Genomic DNA, 21,507 nt, shown 5'->3' with positions numbered 1-21,507 from the left:
ACAAAAAACTCAAAATTCTTATTCTACATCCACCTAAAGAACAGACAGTAAATACCAGCAATATTTTCCTCTAAGTTAACTCATTAACAACATAACAAATTTCATGCAATGGTTGTTTTGAGGCTGATATTACTTATCACCTTGGATACAGTCCTGCTATTTAATTCTAATAATAAAGTTTTGAAAAGCTAAAAATCATTAATAAAAATATTGAATATTTCAGCATCAAGTATTTCCAAGATTAAAAGTCAATTTTACCTAAAGTGTACAATCTCAACCTTATATGTGAGAAAACTCTTGAAGAACATGATGCTAGAGACTGCCTTTCATTCAAACATGGCATAATGATCTGTCTCGTCAACAGATTTGGTGATGGTGATAATAGTGGCTTTAGCAATATTATATACATTGTGTAATTTAAATCATATTTTGGCAAAGCATGGCTTTGTCTGCCTAGCAAAAAAATAAGCAAAAGGTTTAAATTCTCATTTATGTATTTTTGAAGAACATATAGTAGAAAAATGAATAGAAACTCTTTTTGACTCACTCACCAGGCTCTTTTAGGAAAAACTCTCATCTAAGCAATAATTGGGAGAAATTTAGCAATAACAGCTAGTACATTAACTTGATGGAATGAAAGCAGTCAGAATCCTGATAATACTGCAAGAAAAGGATAAAATAATAATGCATCAATGGGTAACAGAATGAATTCTTTAAAGCATTAAATGTTTAGCTTCTGGTGCACTAATCACTAATGGGAGTAATGATAATTTCTCCCTAACAAGATATGCCATAAATATCACCTGATAAGCCTCTAACTGCATTTTAACTGAAGAGCTGAATTTTTCCCAGGGATACTCAGCTACATAATGCTATGTATCTTTTAAGATCATAAGGTAGTTCTATTTGCAGTTTTTTGAGGAACCACCATACTTTCCTCCATAATGGTTGTACTACTTTACAGTCCCACCAACAGTGGATGAGAGTTCCCTTTTCTCCGCAGCCTCTCCAACATTTGCTATTACCCGTCTTGTTGATAATAGCTAATCTAACAGGGGTGAGGTGGTATCTCATTGTAGTTTTGATTTGCATTTCTCTAATAACTAATGAAGCTGAGCATCTTTTCATATATCTGTTGGCCATTTGTATCTCTTCCTTGGAGAAGTGTCTGTTCATGTCCTCTTCCCATTTTTTTATTGGATTGTTTGTTTGTTTGTTGTTGAGTTTTATGAGTTCTTTGTAAATTTTGGATATTAGGCCCTTATCTGAGCTGTTGTTTGAAAATATCAGTTCCCATTTAGTTGGTTGTCTGTTTATTTTGATATCAGTTATTGCACATGTGACATGGAGGATATTATAAGATTTGTAGCAAAAGCAGTTATGCTTTGGAGATAAGAGTGCAACTTTCAGAGGGAGCAGACTCACTTCAATGTTCTTCTGTTTATTCTTTTTAAAAACTGTTGTAAATATTTTTCTCTTGTGGACTAGCTTGATACTGATTTTAAATATTTCATAACCACTACTTATGACATAATCCAAATCGTAGAGATGTATTACATATTTTTTCACGTTTCAAAGCTGTTTATTTTGATTAGGTGACAATTGTACATAATCTTTGAATGGTCCCTTTCTGTCAGTATTTCTAACATTGCATAAGGGCAAGAGACATTCCCTTTTGGGTTTTTACATTTATATTGTTTTTTCTAATTTTTTTCTTCTCTGAGTTACAATCATGCAAAGACAAGGGAAATAACAGTTTTCTTTTGTGACACCAAGACAAACTACTTTCAGTTTAAATATACTCCTGGCTAGAAAAATGCAATAAACCATGGTACCTATGGTAATACATTAAGTAGTTCTTGAAGTTAAATTGAGAAATTTTACATGAACACAAACAGAGAGCATTTGTGTGAGTGATTAGATTTTTTCCTTCAAGAACAATAAGAATATATCAAAACTTTCCAGACCAACTCCCTGAAGTTGGGAATCTTACTTAATATTATTGAGTCTATTGAAGCCTGGAGAAAAAGAGGATCAATAAAAAAAATGTTATATATATATATATGTGTGTGTGTGTGTGTGTGTGTGTGTGTGTGTGTGTGTGCGTGTGTGTGTATGTGTATGTGTGTGTATATAAAATACATTAGCTGAGTTTATAATTTGATAAGCAAAGTGCTTGTTCTCATGGTTTTGTAAGAAAATATCTTAAACCAAAAATAAAAAGGAAGCAATTAAATGCTGTTGTTAATTAGCTTAGGCATCAAAAACTATTTTCATGTTCATAATACCAGAATGCTTTATTTCTGATATGTATTATTCATAATTTTATTATTATATCTGTCTTTAATTATCATCAATACTTCTTATGATGATCATATATAGAAGTTAATGAGTAATCCCTCTTTTCCATAAAATAGTTTCAATAAATGGAATGACTATTTACAGCAGAATTAACATTAAGAGAGACACACAGCCTGACCTGAAGTGGTGCAGTGGATAAAGTGTCGACCTGGAAATGCTGAGGTCGCCGGTTCGAAACCCTGGGCTTGCCTGGTCAAGGCACATATGGGAGTTGATGCTTCTAGCTCCTCCCCTCTTCTCTCTCTATGTCTCTCCTCTCTCTCCCTCTCTGTCTCTCTCCTCTCTAAAAAAAAAAGAATAAATAAAATAAAATAAGAGAGACACACAACTGTTTTTTTCCTTTTTTCTTTTTTCTTTTTTTTTTTTTACAGAGGCAGAGATAGACAGGGACAGACAGAAGACAGGAACAGAGAGAGATGAGAAGCATCAATCATCAGTTTCTCGTTGCGCCTTGCGACTTCTTAGTTGTTCATTGATTGCTTTCTCACATGTGCCTTGACCGTGGGCCTTCAGCAGACCGAGTAACCCCCTGCTGGAGCCAGCGACCTTGGGTCCAAGCTGGTGAGCTCTTTGCTCAAGCCAGATGAGCCCACGCTCAAGCTGGTGAGCTCGGGGTCTTGAACCTGGGTCCTTCCGCATCCCAGTCCGACGCTCTATCCACTGCACCACCACCTGGTCAGGCGTTTTTTTTTCTTTTTAATTGAATATATTAGGGTGAGATTGATTAACACAATTATAGAAGTTTTTGGTGTTAAGTTCTATAATACATCATCGGTATAATGTACTGTGTGTTCACCATCTCAAGTCAAGTCTCCTTTATATTGTTATGCTTTTATATATCTTTGCTACTAAAAGGAATACCAGTTGGCAAAATAAAAAAAATTTTAAAAAACACTAATTGCATTAAGAAAAATAAAGCAAAAAAGAGAAAGATTTCTATACTAAGCATATACATTCCCATTACATATATGACTGTTAGTTTTATTTGTCAACTTGGCTAGGCAACAATCAAATACTAGTCTAGATACTAAGATATTATAAAGGTGGACTTTAGATGTGCTTAGGATCTATAACCATTTGACTTTAAATAAAGATTATACTTGATAATATGGGTAAGCCTCATCTAATCAGTGGAAAAGTTTAAGAATAAAATCTGAGATTTTTCTGAAAAAGAAAAATTTTTGCCTCAAGACTTCAGCATTAACTTCTGCGTGCCACTCTGTCCTACAAACTTTGGATTTCTCAGTCCTCACAATCATGTGAGCCATATCTTTAAAATAAATAATAGACCTTTCTATTTAGATAGATGATAGATAGACAGATAGATAGATAGATAGATAGATAGATAGATAGATAGATAGATAGATAGATACCTGTCGATGATAGAGCAGATAAAATTGGTTTTTTAACTTTTTTTCTAAATGTTCTCTTGCTCTTGAGGAAATATTTTCTTGGTATCATCATTTGATGAAGATTCACACATAAGTTTTTTTTAAAAAAGAGATATTTCTGCTAACATGTAATAATTAAATGCTTCTCAATATAAATGCCCCACTTTTTCAATTGCATTTACAGTAATTCTATTTTTTAAAATATCTTTAAAATGTTGTGTAATGACTTGAGAACATTATTTATTATACATTTTCACAAAACATATTGAAGTTAAAAAATATAGGCTTCCCAGTTTTCTGTTCAGTGGAGAACAGGGTGGAGCTTAAGTTCTCCTGATTGTCACTTCCTGGTACACTCCCACTGTATCAGGTGTATGATAAGAACTCAAATAATTACCAGTATTTTCCACTATCTAAGAAGACTGATCTGAACATAGTCGTGTAGTATAATTACAGATAGTTCAACAATTCTAATGTAAGATCATTATGCTCTGTAAAAACTCCTGTTCTTGAAAATATTTATGCATTGTATATTTATATAAGGACATAGCTATATGTGAGCGGTTCTTTGGATATAATATCCTAAATTTCAAATGACATACAAGTGCACAGGCACTTGTCAAATACTATAGAGAAGTTATGTAGAGTAAAGAAGCTGTATGCAGGTGACAGGACTTGAGATAAACCCTGAAGAACATGTAAAACCTAACTACACAGAAGATTCTGGGGCCCATTGCATCTGGGACAAATTACAGGCAACTATACAGAACTCTTTAAAAACCTTGGGATGTTGGAGACCAAAGAGGGTAGAGTAAAAGAGTTTCACATTGTGCCATTTTCAAGGTAAGAAAACAAAATGAAGCAAACACAACTTTGTGTTGCCAATTCAGGCTCCTCAGGTGATTACAAAGCTGCTAATAAAAAAAAAGTTTACTAAAAAAAATAAGTTGGTATAAATTGCAATAAACATTCACACTTTAAAATAATTGCCTAATCAATATTAATTCTTCTGGTATCTATTTAACACCATTAATCACAGTGAACTCATTTAGTATTAATGTGAATGTCACAAGTAATTCAATTGGTTTTCCACCGTAATTCAAAATTAATTACCTTAACTGAGCCATTATTTTAAAGAGTTATCAAAAAAAGATAATAAAACCAATAAAATAACATTAAAGAATTATAATATAGTGCCATATATGTTTCATCTATATATAGTGAACTATTTGATTCCTCTGAAATATTTTCTTTGAAGGATTTAATTTATCAATAAAATTAACACTCTCACACAAGCTCACAAAACTATGACATATCACTTATCTATAGCTGTAAGAAAAATAATTGAGTTTTGTAAAGAGATTTTTCAAATATTAAGATTTTCCATTTAAGTTCTAAAACTTAGTAAAACATTTCAACTATTTATCTCCCTATCTGTAAGGGAAATATGTATGTATTTTGCCATCCAATATGATTCAAGGAAACTATGTTTTATAGTACTTACGTTGGTTTGTCAAATTTCTCAGCTTATCAGATTATCAGATCTCATGTGTATGTAGGCATTTTAATTTATTTGCATTTCTCCATTTTTAATTTTATTCTTCTAATACTATACTGAGAATTTAAAAAAGGAAGGAAGAAAGAAAGGAAAGAAGGAAGGAAGGAAGGAAGGGAGGAAGGGAGGGAGGGAGGGAGGGAGGGAGGGAGGGAGGAAGACAAGCGTGTTACAAATATGTGTGAAGTATGAATCAGTAGGCTTTAAGTGGCAGAATGCAGGCTTTGAATTATAAATACAAACTGTCACGCACTCATTCTACATAAAGTAGTTTAGCTTTGAGAAGCTGAAAATATTCTTCTGACTTTTATATTGTGTTCTAGGATTTCCATATCTTTCTTTAAAGTTAAATTGTTCTGAGATGTATCACAAAATATAAATGCTATACCTAACATTTTATCTTCCATTTGTATTTCACATATGAGCAGTAGAGGAAGGGGGCATGTTTACTTTAAATTTGCACACCTCATAGCACCAAGTTCAAGGTTTTGCAAAATAAACATTCATTAAAAATAAAATAAAGAAAAAAATTATTCTTTACCTCAATGTAGTTACTATATAAACATGATAATAACCTAGTAAGTCACTCATTTATATATATTTATATACCATACACAATGTAATCTAATATAAAACATGGCCTCTTTCAGTAGTTCTTATAAATGACACTTTTAAAAAGTATGTTAAATAAAATCTTATCCGAAGTCCCAATATATAAAGCAAACTTACATCAGACACTTGATTGAAATAGGGACCATGGACCTGGAACCTACAGCCAGGCCTTCCAATAATGATGGGGAAGCATATTGGATTCAAATCTGAGTAAAAATTGAGTGCTATAATTTATTAACTATAGTTTGTTGGGAATGAAACTTAATGTTTCTGAGCCTTATTTTGTCTACTTGTAAAATGAGACTAAATACATTTAATAGTGTGTCATTGTGAGTAGAATAATAGATATAAGTATTGCTATTATTTTGTGCTGTTATTGTTTATCATTCACTCATTCATTCAAAAATATTCATATAAACAAAATAGAATACTACTAGCCATAAAAAGAAGAAAATCTTGCCATTTGCAACAATATAGATGGATGGAGAGATATATGCTAAGTGAAATAATTCAAACAGAGAAAGACAAATACTATATGATCTCTCTTATATGTGGAATCTAAGAAAATAAGTAAATAGAACAGATTGGTAGTGGCCGGAGATGCTGATGAAGGGTAAAAAGAATGGGTAAAGGTAGTCAAAGGGTACAAACTTTCAGTAATAAAATAAATAAGTCATGAGTATATAATGTACACATGCGATTGTAGTTAATAACTCTGTATTGCATAGTCCTCACGCATGTGCTCCTCTGCTCCAGTACCAAAAGCGTAATGTAACCTGCCTAAGTCTTCCTTGCTTTGTTAATAAAATGTCCAGCTTTGCTCTCTAGGTTGACAGTTAATGTAATGAGAGAGCTGAAATCATTTTAAAAACTGCAAAAGTGTCCACAGTTGTCAAATGCAATCCCTACATTATAACTTATGACATTAAATTATGTACTATGGTTGTGTAAACTTAGCTTGTGATTCCTGTGGTCCTTTTTTATCTCCTAACATCTTTGTTTCTACTTTGTTCTCTGTGCTGTTTCTTTTTCAGTATATAGCAGTATATGAAAGAGAATGTTATTTGTGTTCTCACATACTTCTTCCACCTCAGGAGAACGTTTTGTGGGCCAGTTGTAGATGCATCTGCTGAGTGAACCCTCTCCAAATCCAGAATAACTATGACATTGCAATGTGACCTCTTCTACAGATGGATTATTTATTTATTTATTTATTCACTTAGTTTTTGTCTAGGGGTGGTGCTATACAACCACTTTTATAATTGTTTTAGTATTTCTTACAGCTTCATCCAATTTATATTATATTATGTGTTTTGTTGCTGTGTTCATCTTATGGGTTTTGCTCTTTCACCCTTAAAGTCCATCAAGTTTCTCAGTATTGCATGTGAAACACTAGCTGAGATTGATTGTCACTATAAAACTATTTTCCTTTTTTATTCTTTTTTAAAAATTATAAGCCTGTTTAAGAAGGAGGGATCAATTAACAAGTTAGAATATGTTATTTTTTGATAAATGTGGAATTTTCTTTCTGCACAATTCAGTGGTAATGACATTTCTATTTTTAGAGCAATACCTTTTGGTAATCTTTTCATACTGTGCATCTGGTTTTGCTTTCCTTATACAAAAGAGACTATTCAAACTGTCAATAAAATATCTGCAACACTTACTTATAGCATTTTATTTTGTAACAGCATAATTGAGATATAATTCACATAGCATACATTTAAAGTGTCCAATTCAATGGTTTTAGTATATTCACAGAGTTATGCAATCATCACCATAATCAATTTAGAACAATTTCAACACCTCAAAAAGAAACCCCATACTGTTTAGCAATTCCTCCCTACTTCTTACCAATACTCGACAAATATTTATTTTCTGTTTCTACAGATTTGTCCATTTCAGACATTTCTTATAAGTGAAATCATATAATATGCAGTCTTGTGTGTGTGTGTGTGTGTGTTTAATTCAGTGAGAGGAGGGGAGGCAGAGACAGACACCGCATGCACCTCAACTGGGATCCACCTGGAATGTCCACTAGGGGGTAATGTTCTGACCATCTGGGGTGTTGCTCCATTGTAACCAGAGCCATTCTAGCACCTGAGTCAGAGTCACAAAGCCATCCTTAGCACCTGGGCCCACTTTGCTCCAGTGGAGCCTTGGCTGTGGAAGGGGAAGAGAGAGACAGAAAGAAAGGAAAGGGGGAAGGGTGGAGGAGCAGATGAGTGCTTCTCTTGTGTGTCCTCACTGGGAATCAAAGCCAAGACTTCCACACGCCAGGCCAACATTCTACCGTTGAGCCTACAGTCCAGGGCCTTACATAATTTTATTGATTTTTTTGGAGAATTATCTATTCAGATACTTTTCATTTTTAATAACTTATTACTTACCTTTTTATTATTGAGTTATAATTTTTCTTTTACAGTGGTACCTTGAAATATGAACAGATCAACATACGAATTTTATAAGATACGAGCTGTGACTCGGACCGTATTTTGTTCGAGATCCAAGTGAAATTCCGAGATACGAGTCATGATTCAGGAAGCTGCCGCTAGTTGACACGTTGGCACACAGGTCCAGTATCAGCAGTTTGATATACGAGTTGACTAACTTACAAGCTTTGTTACAAAACTAATTAAATTCATATCTCAAAATACCACTGTATATTCCAGGTATTTATCACATATTTTATTTATAAAAACTTTCTCCCATTATATGGATTACTTTCCACTTTTTTTGATGGTGCCTTTTTTTTCTATTTCTTTTTATTTTATTTATTCATTTTTAGAGAGGAGAGAGAGAGGCAGAGGAGAGAGAGACAGAGAGAGAGAAGGAGGGAGGAGCTGGAAGCATCAACTCCCATATGTGCCTTGACCAGGCAAGCCCAGGGTTTCAAACCGGCGACCTCAGCATTTCCAGGTCGACACTTTATCCACTGCGCCACCACAGGTCAGGCAATGGTGCCTTTTGAAATACAAAAGTTTTCAATATTGATGAAGTTTGATTTATTTATATATATTTTTTGATTCATGTGCTTTTGGTTTCATATCTAAGATTCCAAGGTCATAAAGAATTATACTTTTTTTTAAGAGTTTTAGGTCCTGGCCTGTTGGCTCAGTGGTAGAGTGTTGGCCTGGTGTGTGGAAGTCTTCAGCTCAATCTCTAGTCAGGGCACACAGGAGAAATGACCATCTGTTTCTTCACCCCTCCCTCTTTCTCTCTCTCTCTCTCTTTCTCTCTCTCTCTCTCTCTTTCTCTTTCTCTCCTCCCCTCTTCTCCTGAATGGTTCAAATCATTTGGCTCTGGGTGTTGAGGATGGTTTCATGCCCTTACCTCAGATGCTGAAATGGCTCAGTTCTGAACAAAGGAGCAGCTGCCCCCTAGTGAGCTTGCTGGGTGGTTTCTGGTTGGGGCGCATCCAGGAGTCTGTCTCTCTGCCTCTCTGCCTCCCTGCTTTATATTTAATAAATAAAAAACATTAATAAAGGCCCTGGATGGTTAGCTCAGTGGTAGAGCATCTGTCCAGCATGTGGAAGTCCCAGGTTTGATTCTTGGACAGGGCACACAGAAGAAGTGCCCATCTACTTCTCCACCCTTCCTCCTCTCCTCTCCTCTCTCTCTCTCTCTCTCTCTCTCTCTCTCTCTCTCTCTCTCTCTCTCTCCTCCTGCAGCCAAGGCTCCATTGGAGCAAAGTTGACCCAGGCACTGAGGATGGCTCCATGGCCTCACCTTAGGTGCTAGAATGATTCTGGTTGCAATGGAGCAACAACCCAGATGGGCAGAGCATCCTCCCTATTGGGCATGCAGGGTGGATCCCAGTCAGGCACATGCAGGAGTCTGTCTCTCTGCCTCCCTGATTCTCACTTCAGAAAAATATAAAAAAAAAACTAATAAAAAAAGAGTTTTATACTTTAAGCTTTTATGTTTAGGTTTTGATATATATTGAGTTAATTTTTGTCTGTAGTATGAGTTAGATATACATCTTAATTTTTCTGCATATGGATATACAGTTGTTCTTACATTATTTGTAGAAAATATTTTCAATCCCAAGCCATGTTTTACTTGGTGAAAAGATAAATAGTTTGCAGGGATTTAAGTAGAAATTATTACCCTCATGTTATATAACAAGTATAACTACTTGGTTATTTTATGAATTTCATCTTAGACTGTGTGCTAGGATTCACAGGGATCTCTCTTTTTTTTGGCAATTACAACCAAATTAGTTTTTATATGAATTATTAGGTTTAAATAAGATAACCTTTTCTACACCATACATTTAAGTTTCTCTACTTTCTTCTCTTTCTCATGTATGTATTAGAATTGAATATATTTATATATGTGTGTATATATAATATTATACATAAAGACATTGGTATATAGATATTTGAAGAAAGTGACATATATATATATATATATGTCAATTATATTAATTGTACTTCTATTTCAAACCTAGGATATTCCACATTCATGCTATTTCACTTTTCTCTCCCTAATCTCTTGAGACAATTGGCTTCATCTAAATACAAACAATAAGCTTATTGGTTCCTTTATTCTATCTTTTCTGAATCTATTATAGTTGTAAGTGCCTTCTTTCCTATTTCTTGTTAACTTGTTTTTATTAAGAATAGACAGAAAATGTCCATTTTTCATTACCTCTTAAAAAATTAATGTTCATAGAAGTTACTCTGTTAAGTACAGTTATTTACTATACAGTGTATTAGGAATACTGGAACTGACATCTGTGATATTTCTGTGCCTGGCTCCATATCTAATTCTGAGCTGACTAGGATAGATGTTATACTTGAAATTATAAGCACAAGATTGAATTTACAATAGGTATATTGTTTTATTGTCTTTCACATCATCTTTAAGGTGCTCTGGACATTTGTGACTCTCTAGAAATAGTAGCAAAAACAGTCAATAGGATGAATAAGGACATTCCTTCCACACCACTTACATAAACTACTCTCTGAATTAATAACCATATTATTTAAATTAGAATCTTCAACTTTCACAGATTGGTTTAGTCAATGCCTGCTGTTGTTATGGAAACATCTTTGTGATTTCCTGGAAACTATAAAAGTCTTTATCTAGATCAGTAGATGTTAGTTGCATGGTATATGTACCTCTAACAGCAAATAACATGAATACAGAAGCACTCCCCAACCGAGATAAAAAATGCTAAATTTATTTCTGTTTTAAAATTTAAAACAAAGTAACCAATGTTTGATTTTTCCACTAAGAATTTTTAATTTTTGGCCTGACCAGGCAGTGGCGCATTAGTTAGAGGGTCGGACTGGGACATGGAGCACCCAGGTTCAAAACCCGGAGGTCACAGGCTTGAGCGTGGGCTCACCAGCTTGAGCGTGGGGTTGCTGGCTTGAGTGTACAATCATAGACCTGACCCCAGGTCGCTGGCTTGAGCCCAAGGTCGCTGGCTTGAACAAGGGGCCACTCCCTCTGCTGTAGCCCCCTGCTCAAGGCACATGTGAGAAAGCAATCAATGAATAACTAAGGTGACGCAACAAAGAATCGATGTTTCTTATCTCTCTCCCTTCCTGTGTATCTGTCCCTCTCTCTGACTCTCTCTCTGTCTCTGTCAAAAAAAAGGACTTTTTAATTTTTGTAAAACATCTGGGTATTCTCCTGGAAAGCTACTCAGATGTAAGTACAATTTATTGTCTATATTGCATTATGTAAAACTCCACAGTCTTTTGCCTTAAAGAGAGAGATACATTCTTAAAGATGTACTTATTCTTCATCCCTGAGAAAAATGGACTTTGAAATAAAATTTACCCAGATCGCAGAATATTTCTGCTCAATCCAAAGGAAGATAAGAACTCTATAAACATAACCAAAAATGTACAATCTTACTTGGTAAATCAACCTGATTTTTCTATTGAGCAAGTAAGAAGTAGATTCATCAAAAGAAAAAAGAAAAAAAAATACATTTTAATCTGTATTTAAAAAAAACATGTCATGGGAAAAAACACTGTATGAACATTCTGCTAAATACATATAAAAGGTGATTCTAGCATTTTTAAAAATCTGCTAAAAAATTAGCTGAGACTAGTTCTCTTGAGCTGACTCTAATGCGGTATTAAGAACACTTCTTCCATCTTCTACAGCTACAATGAAACAGCAGGTCCCCTTTCCATCTAACCATACATTAGAAGAGGCCAAATATGGATTATGGATGCATGCATGGTAAGCATACTGATTTTGCATGCTTGGTGATTCTGAGGCTGAGCTTTATGATCAGTGAAAGTTTTAGCTGTTGTGAATAATGGTGCTTTGCGTACTCAAGTCTGACTTTTTGGTTGTCTGACAACAGTATTTATAAGACATGTGACCTTGGAAAAGTGTTTTGACAAATTCTCCCCATTTGCAAAAGAGGTACTACAATAATAAATGCTCTTAGGTTATTTTTAAATATTAATTTAAATAATGAATATATTAAATATAGCATTGTGACTAGCATAATTTTAAGTCTACAGAAAAATAATATTTTGTTTTGTTTTGTATTTTTCTGAAGCTGGAAACGGGGAGGCAGTCAGACAGACTCCCGCATGCGCCCGACCGGGATCCACCCGGCATGCCCACCAGGGGGCGATGCTCTGCCCATCTGGGGCGTCCTCTGTCGCGACCAGAGCCACTCTAGCGCCTGGGGCAGAGGCCAAGGAGCCACCCCCAGCGCCCAGGCCATCTTTTGCTCCAATGGAGCCTCGGCTGCGGGAGGAGAAGAGAGAGACAGAGAGGAAGGAGAGGGGGAGGGGTAGAGAAGCAGATGGGCGCCTCTCCTGTGTGCCCTGGCTGGGAATCAAACCCGGGACTTTCGCACGCCAGGCCAACGCTCTAACACTGAGCAAACCGGCCAGGGTCTAAAATAATATTTTTAGTTATAGCTATTATTGGTGGCTTAAAAAGCTCAAAGCAAAATGATTAGATTCTTAAGGTGAAACAGAAAAACAAATACAACTGCTTTGTGCACATTGAAGAACAAGAAAAACAGCTTTTTTCTATCCTGCATGAGTTTGCACAAGATATGTAAGACTAATACTGTGTGATTATGTAAAAAGAAAATGTCTGTCTTACTACTACACTGTTTGAAAAGTTCAAAAGAAAAAGGTCAAAAAGTCTGCCCAACACAAATGAAATGTTTTCATTTCTATTCAATAGTTAGTTAATTAATTATATATTAAGCTGATGTAGCCTTCAAAAGCCTTCAAATGCAGAAGGTATGACTGTACGCTTTCATAGATTCAAAGAATGAATAATTGACTTTCTTTAACCAGATTTAAACTGTACCTAACTTCTGCAAGTCAGGCACATGTATTGATTTAATAATTAAATGCCATATTCTCATTCCCTGTTCTATCCATGCATTTTCCCTCTGGCAGTGAGTATAAATGTTGAAGAATTTGAGAGTCTAGACTTCAGTGGTTAGTCAAAGTTGGAAAAAGAAATGTATTGTATGTCATACCAAAACATATCCAAAGCTATTCATATTTTTTATAATGGCAAGTTTAGCAAGACAGACAATCCTCCCTGTATACATCAAATGTCACAGAGGTAAAGGTAACAAAGGTATGTTTCCTTTATTGCTTCCACTGTCTTAGTACTTGTTGTGATTTTTCTCATACAATTACATAATTTCAAAACAAGATATTAGATATTCCCATTCTTTTACTTTACAGATGATAAAATGAAACTCAAAAATTTTAAAAATGACTATTTTTACACTTACATTTTATTCAAAGATCATATTCTAGGAAACTACATCCATAGTGTTAATAGAAAATTAAAATCCACTTAATATACCTATACATATCCACATATATATGTATATATGAGATATATATTTCTAAGAATTTCTAAATTTTAATTTGATTAAAATAGTAAATATACATAAATATTTATAAATCCCAAAGTAATGTATAATATGTAATATTATGTTATATATCGTACATCTCACATCATATATTTATACAATACTAATATACATGTTCCTTCTATATATAGGGCAGATATGGCTAAAATCTACTTCAATTCAAATCTTAACAGTGATAGGATAAAATATAGGTATATTTTAGACAAATATTTTTAGATCTTCTTAAGTATTTCACATATTTTGAGTAGAATTTAATCCACACTTTAAAATAAAAAAATACAAACAAAAACTTCACCTTATTCTAATCTCTACCCAATTGGACTCACAACCAGATAAAGGCCATTTAAAGCATAAACATCATGCCATTTTCCCCTTGCTCTCCATTCCTTCCATTCTCCTTAAGTCAGCCCCTTTCAATAGCTAACAAAGCCAATATTATCAAGTTATTAAATAAAAGCATTTAGTCACATATCATGGAAGAAAATGTAAATAAAATATATGGATGTGTCCACTAGCAGTGTGTGGACTTTATTGGGTGGTCAAAATGGCCCATATATGGATAAATCAAATGCATAAAATCTCTATATACATATACTCACCACAAATTCAGGATATAATTATTCTGGTGCCTACATAAGAAGAAAGACAAATTATTGACACATCCTTGCTTTTTTTCAACACATCACCATTGCAATGAAGAAGCAAGCACAGACAATAACTAAGACACTAAGGCTGTGGTCAAAAGTTGAACTAAAGTCACAAGTCATGTTATTTTTACTTTTTAAAAATTTTATTTATTGATTTGAGAGAGAGAGAGAAAGAGAGGGATATTGATTTGCTGATCTATTCTATTTATGCATTCATTGCTTGTTTCTTATATGTGCCTGACCAAGGATCGAACCTGCAACCATGGTGTATTGAGATGATGCTCTGATCTACTAGGTAAGGTCCAAGTGACAACCCATTTTAATAGAAAATAGTTTGGATATAGAATTAGAGGGTCAGGATTTAAATCTCAGCTTAGATACTTACTAACTTTTCAACTTTAGAGAAATGATTTAATTTTCAGCAATGGAGGATGCAAAGATGGTATAACACACCTTATAAATAGGTAGAGACAGTTGTGAATAAATCATTACATTGCCATGAAACATGATACAGAAATAAAAAAGCAATGTAGCAGTGGATAGAACTCCAGACTGGGATGCAGAAGACCCTGATTTGAAACCCCGAGGCCTCCAGCTTGATCACGGTTCACCTGATTTGAGTAAGGCTCACCAGCTTGAGCCCAAGGTGGCTGCCTTGAGCAAGGGCTCACTCGCTCTGCTGCAGCTCCCCCGCCGCCCCATCAAGGCACATATGAGAAAGCAATCAATGTGGTTGATTGCACTAAGGTGCCACAACAAAAAAATTGATGCTTCTCATCTCTCTCCTTACTGTCTGTCTGTCCCTATCTGTTTCTCTCTCTATTCTGAAAAAAAAGCAATGTAGGAATATGGAGAAGAAAACAAACTCTCTTTGGGAGTTTAGTGAGACTGAACAACTTGAACAATAAGTAATGGCTTATCTGATGGGAAACAGAAAGGACATCTAGGACTAATGAATAAGCACATAGCAGGTTACAAACATGATAAGAAAAGAAGTGTAAGAAGGTCTGTGGGTAGAGGCCACTAGCTACGTGGTAGTGGAAGATATGGACTCAGAACCCTGTAAAAAAGCTGGATTTTAGAGGACTGTGCTTTACACATATTAGCCTTTGGACTCTATCTTATGGGCACACAATTCATAGGTAAGGTCTTTTAGTAGAAAGATCACATGGTTTGATGTGTAAGTTTAGAAAGATAACCTTAGCTATAGTGTTGAGAAACAGATGTCACTGTAAACTTAGGTGGCAGGCCATTTGCAAGACAGGTGAGGCATGTGAAAGAGACTTGCCTAAGACAGACACAGTATGATTGAACGGTAGAAGCCAAGTCCAGAAATATTTAGAGACTAGGATCAACAAGCTTTGATAATCATCTAAAAGTTTAGAATGAGAGGTTAAAAAAAATTGTCTAGAATTACATCAGATTTTTAGTTAGAATAGAGAATGAAGAGTGATGCCTTTTAAGAAAAGTATTGTAAGCATGCAAAAATTATCAAATGTGTGTTTAATCTGTTGATTTAAATTTTGACTTATTGAATCTGCTTATCAGGTAAAGGTCTTACACAGCTAACTGAAAATATAATTTTTGAATTCAAGGAATATCCAGAGATATGGTATGAAGTTTTAGAAGCCATCAGTTTATAAATGGTAACTGAGCTATAGCAGAGGGCTAGGATATCTCAGGAAGAATATGTAGAATAGAAATTTAAAGAGGCCTAACCTGTGGTGGCACAGTGGATCAAGAGTCGACCTGAAATGCTGAGGTTGCCGGTTCAAAACCCTGGGCTTGCCCGGTCAAGGCACATATGGGAGTTGATGCTTCCTGCTCCTCCCCTTCTCTCTCTCTCTCTGTCTCTCTCTCTCTGTCTCTCTCTCTCTGTGTCTCTCTCTCTCTCTCATTTCTATCTCTCTATCTCTTTTCTATAAAATGAATAAAATAATTAAAAAATAATTTTAAAAGATTTAAAGAGATAAATTTAAAGGAATACCAACATTTAAATGATAGGTAAAAAGATAGGCAGGGGTAAAGTCAATTAGAGTTAATTAGCAGAAATAAGCACAGCAGTATTAAGAATTCAGGAGCTAGTTGCAGGAAAGAAGCCAAAAAGGAGAGATTTTCCAATAGCAGAGGGTTATCAACCGAGTAGGTGTTATAGAGATTAAGTCACTTTAGGGCTTGAACGAGACTATGTGGGATAAAAATACCCAGAAAATAATTGAGGTGGGGTTCAGAAAAAAAGTACATTATACTAGAAATCTGTCATTTAATTTGAAATCAGCCTAATGGTTTTCTATATGTTACAAATCATATTAAACATGATCTCAGTTGCGATAGAGTGAGTTAGGCCTAGAATACTAAGCATTGCGTCAAAAATTTGTAAGCAATGTTAGTGTCTTTATATGTGGCAGAGTTCTCATATTGATGAGGTAACAAATTACCTCAATTTTATGCACCATTTTTTCTATAATGTATGATTACTAACCATTTAATTATAAAATTACAAATGCTATTTTTAACATTAGTATTGGAACATTTAGTACTTCTTTACTGTATACAAAAAAGAAATAAAATGTTGCTACAGTGTTAACCACTTCTGTGAAATCCTGTTTTTATGAAGAGCTCACACATTAGCACTTTTTTTCCATGCAAGAACCATAACCATTGTGACAGAGGTGACATTTTAAAAAACTAAATGAATAACTTAGAAGTGTGCTCATGCATGAGAAGAAGAAGTCAGAGTATGAATTCCACAGTGTAAGAACAACCTCATATTTCTCTGCATTTAGTATTGAATAGTTGAACATATGATCTTTATATTCATATATTCACTGCTACATATTTATTGGAAACACATCCAAAATAATTCTTTGCATTTTAACTCTAAAATCCAGTTTGCATAAATTTTATCCCAGGTTGTAGATATTTTATTTTATGTACAAATTGGATCAGAGTGTAGAAAATACAACTATAGATAGTGCATGCTGAAGCTACCTAAATAATCGTGCAATTTTATTCCATGACTTTCTTTCCCCCTTATTTTGGAAAACAATATGATAATTCAGGAATAGTGGTTATTTTCTAATGATTGTCCACATAATACCCTCAACTTACTGTATTATCTCTGGAAGCAACAATTAGAGTACATTGGAAACATACCTTTGTCTGTAGTTTTCTAGAAGCTTTGAGGTTTTAACTTTGATCTTTCCTCTCACACACTGAGATTTTCTCCTGATTCCACTAACCCAGATAGAATCTCTACCCTTGATCTCTCAGGTAATCTTAAACACATTCTCAATTCCAGCATCACTCAGTGGTAAAAGTTTCCCTCTTCCATGGTATATTCACTATTCGGTTTGTGTGTTGTCCTTTGCTCACCAAGACTCAAAAGTGGCTTCTTTGTACTTTCCAACTTGGGAAGAGTTTCTCACCTCTTTCTTGCCTAGACTAAAGTGTTTTGAATTTCTATCTTTGTATACTCAACTCTTGAAATTCCTTTATACTGAAGAAACTAGACTTTTCTCTTTGATCTATCTGTCAAAGAATGGATAACATTTGACCACAAGGTGAAGTCTACCTAAAGTGGCTTTATATTTATTCAGAGCTTTCAGTCATTTTTTTTCATTCTGTTTCTCTTTCAAAGTACCCTATACCTAGATATTGAAGTTTTCTTTTATTTTACTATTTAATCCATTATTACCAAGCCTGATCTCAGAAATCAATTTGCCATCAGTCACTTCTAGTCTCATATGCCATGTGTTATCTCAACTAGAGGTATTTGTAATTGGGTCCTATATTTCACACGTGGAGAAAAAGAAGGGATCTGTTTGTCACAAAGCATAATAAATTAACAAACTATTGGCTCTTTGGGCAGAGAATGTTTTGCCAAATCCTGCCAGCCTATAGAATCATTTACATTTTGTCATCGAATAAAAAGAAACAGGTCAGGTACAGGGAAGGAAATACTCATTTACTATACATTGGTGTCAATGCCTCATGATCAAGTATATGGCACATATATCTAATTCTTTCATGAACTTTAACCACTACAAAAGCCATTTCATAGATGTTATTGGACCATAAGTTTCTCACATCAAAAATGTCTGAGTTAGGTGTTATCACTTTTATCCTAATTTATTAAATAAATTCAAAGTTTCCTGAAGGTTTCTATTAGCAGTCATTAGATCTGGAACTCTACCCCAGGTCTTCCTTCTCACATCTTGTTTTCTTCCCCAACATCACAGCTGCCATAGCTAACACTTCATCATTTTTCAAAACCTATCATTTTCCTAGTTTCTTCTTTTTAATCAAAGCTTTGCTTTCACCATATGGCTCTCTGATAGCATTAAATGTGTTTAATACCTATTGCAGATGCAATTCAGACGTAAATATTTTAAATGGATCTCTAAAATAAATTGAAATAATTTACTTGGCATTTATTCTAACCAAGGTATATTTCTGCACCTGGGAGGTAGTACCAGACCATAATTATACAAATGTCAGTGTTCTTTTTGTTTTGTTTTGTTTTAGCGAGCAAGAGAAAGAGAGATAAGGACAGACAGCAGACAGGAAGGGAGAGAAGAGAAGCATCAGCTCATAGTTGCATCACCTTAGTTGTTCATTGATTGCTTTCTCACATATGCTTTGACCCAGGGGTAGGGTCTCTAAGCTGAGCCAGTGACCTCTAGCTCAAGCCAAGGATCTCAGAGTTTCAAACCCAGCAAGTCAGATTCCCAGGCAGAAGCTCTATTCACTGCACCACCACACCACCTGGTGAGGCCAAATGTTAGTATTAATATCCTAAAATTATTACTGCTCAGAAACAGCTATTTGACTCTTCCTACTACTGTAGTTCTCTGTAAGCTCATTCTTTAAGCCATTTATTTCATTAGTTACAGAATTTTCATTTAGATCTTCTGACTATTCCTAGAATTGATGGAGGTTCCTCTGGCCACCAACGGTCCATTCATAGAATTGCTATTATTATAGCTCCAAACAGAAAGACACTAATATCTTAACTGAATTAAATTATATTTAAAATATTTTTTAAAGTTTTCATGACCCCCAAGGAATTAAATACAGAGTTTCTAATATTAATAACAATTATTCATTTATTTTGAAAACATTTATTGTACTAAATTCTTCCAGTTTTCAAAATCATTTAGGAAAAATTATTCTGGGCATTTCATCTGTTTCTTTTAAATTATTATTATAATAATGTTCAATATTTAGTTTATTAATCTTTATAATAAATTATGTTTCATATAAATCACCATTTGGTTAATTCATATAAAATCACCAAGCATAGTGCCTTATAGATAGTAGACTCCCACATAAAACAAACAAAAAATATTACAATGTGAAATTATAAATATGCTTGTTTCTCATAAGAATAAAGATCAAAGGCATATAATTCCCCTAATGAAATTATACTTCTGAGATTGACTTAATTTAAGACATCATTTATATATGTCTAAAAATATTTCTGTTTGTGTGAAGTTGACATGGACAAAATAAAAGATGCTGAGCTCCACCCCAGTGCTGGAGTCTGAATATACTCCTTGCTCTGCTCTAATAGACTCACCAGACTATCTCTAACTTTCTCTGTTACAGTGAGTGCTGAATTGAGACATACTTTTCACTGACAAGAAATAAGTTTAATAGATGAGTAACTATCAATTCTTGGCTTTTGCTACTGTAACAATCTGCCTGACAAACAAACACACACACATACATCCATGTACACACTAAAAGAATCCTGGGCCCTGGCCGGTTGGCTCAGTGGTAGAGCGTCGGCCTGGCGTGCGGGGGACCCAGGTTTGATTCCCGGCCAGGGCACATAGGAAAAGCGCCCATTTGCTTCTCCACCCCCCCTTCCTCTCTATCTCTCTCTTCCCCTCCCGCAGCCAAGGCTCCTGGAGCAAAGATGGCCCGGGCACTGGGGATGGCTCCTTGGCCTCTGTCCCAGGCACTAGATTGGTTCTGGTCGCGGCAGAGCGACCCCCCGGAGGGGCAGAGCATCGCCCCTGGTGGGCGTGCCGGGTGGATCCCGGTCAGGCACATGCGGGAGTCTGTCTGACTGTCTCTCCCCGTTTCCAGCTTCAGAAAAAAAAAAAAAAAGAATCCTGGGACTCACTATCACCTTTATTTCCAAGTACTATCTACTTCCACAGCCCAACTTTGACCCTAGACCAGTTCATCATCAGTCTCTGTGTACACATTGCTCTCTTTACAGAACCAAATTGATGTTGCCAGCTGAATTAATTAATGCCTGTACTCATAGGTAAAATATCAAGTTCCTCTTTTTGTTCCTTAGATAGGGATATACATTTAGGAGTTCTCAAATGTCTCACATAAGAGCAAAATTATTCCTCTTTGGCCAGGTAGCTCAGCTGGTTGAAGTGTCTCCCCATATATCAAGTTGCAGTTTCAATCCCAGTCAGGGCACATACAAGAATCAACCAATGAATGAATAAATAAGTAGAACAACAAATTAATGTGTTTCTCTCTCTCTCTCTTCCCCCATTTCTCTCTCTCTAAAATCAATAAATAAAATTTAAAAAGCAAAATTCTTCCTATATTATGTATTTTAACAGAGAAAGGCTTAGATAAGTGACAAAATTTTTATAAGTGGAAATCATGTCATTTACTATTTTATCCTTACTTAGGTAAACAAAAAAAAATCAAGCTTTACAAAATATTGTGGGTGTTAAAACAAGTCAGAATCTTTGAATTCAAGAATCACACATATAAAGAAGAAAGCAGTCACAGAGTGAGGAAATGTTACGTGTAATTATAGTTGCTAGTTAATTATACAGAGATTTTGTTTAATAGTTTAGAAATTACTTTTGGTTCAGTAGAGATAGGTTTATAAATATGATGAACTTAAGCTGGCTTAAAGGCAATTGTAAAGTATATATATATATACTTTATATACATATATATATATATATGAACTTGGATTTTAAATCTCAAATCTGTCAGAGCTCTTTGTCTTAGAAAATAAATGTAGTGGTCAATATTTAGTTTATTAATCTTTATAATAAACCATGT

The sequence above is a fragment of the Saccopteryx leptura genome, chromosome 3 (genome assembly GCF_036850995.1).
Source record: "Saccopteryx leptura isolate mSacLep1 chromosome 3, mSacLep1_pri_phased_curated, whole genome shotgun sequence".
In the NCBI taxonomy this organism is placed as follows: Eukaryota; Metazoa; Chordata; class Mammalia; order Chiroptera; family Emballonuridae; genus Saccopteryx; species Saccopteryx leptura.
Note: the sequence above shows the minus strand (reverse complement) of the source record.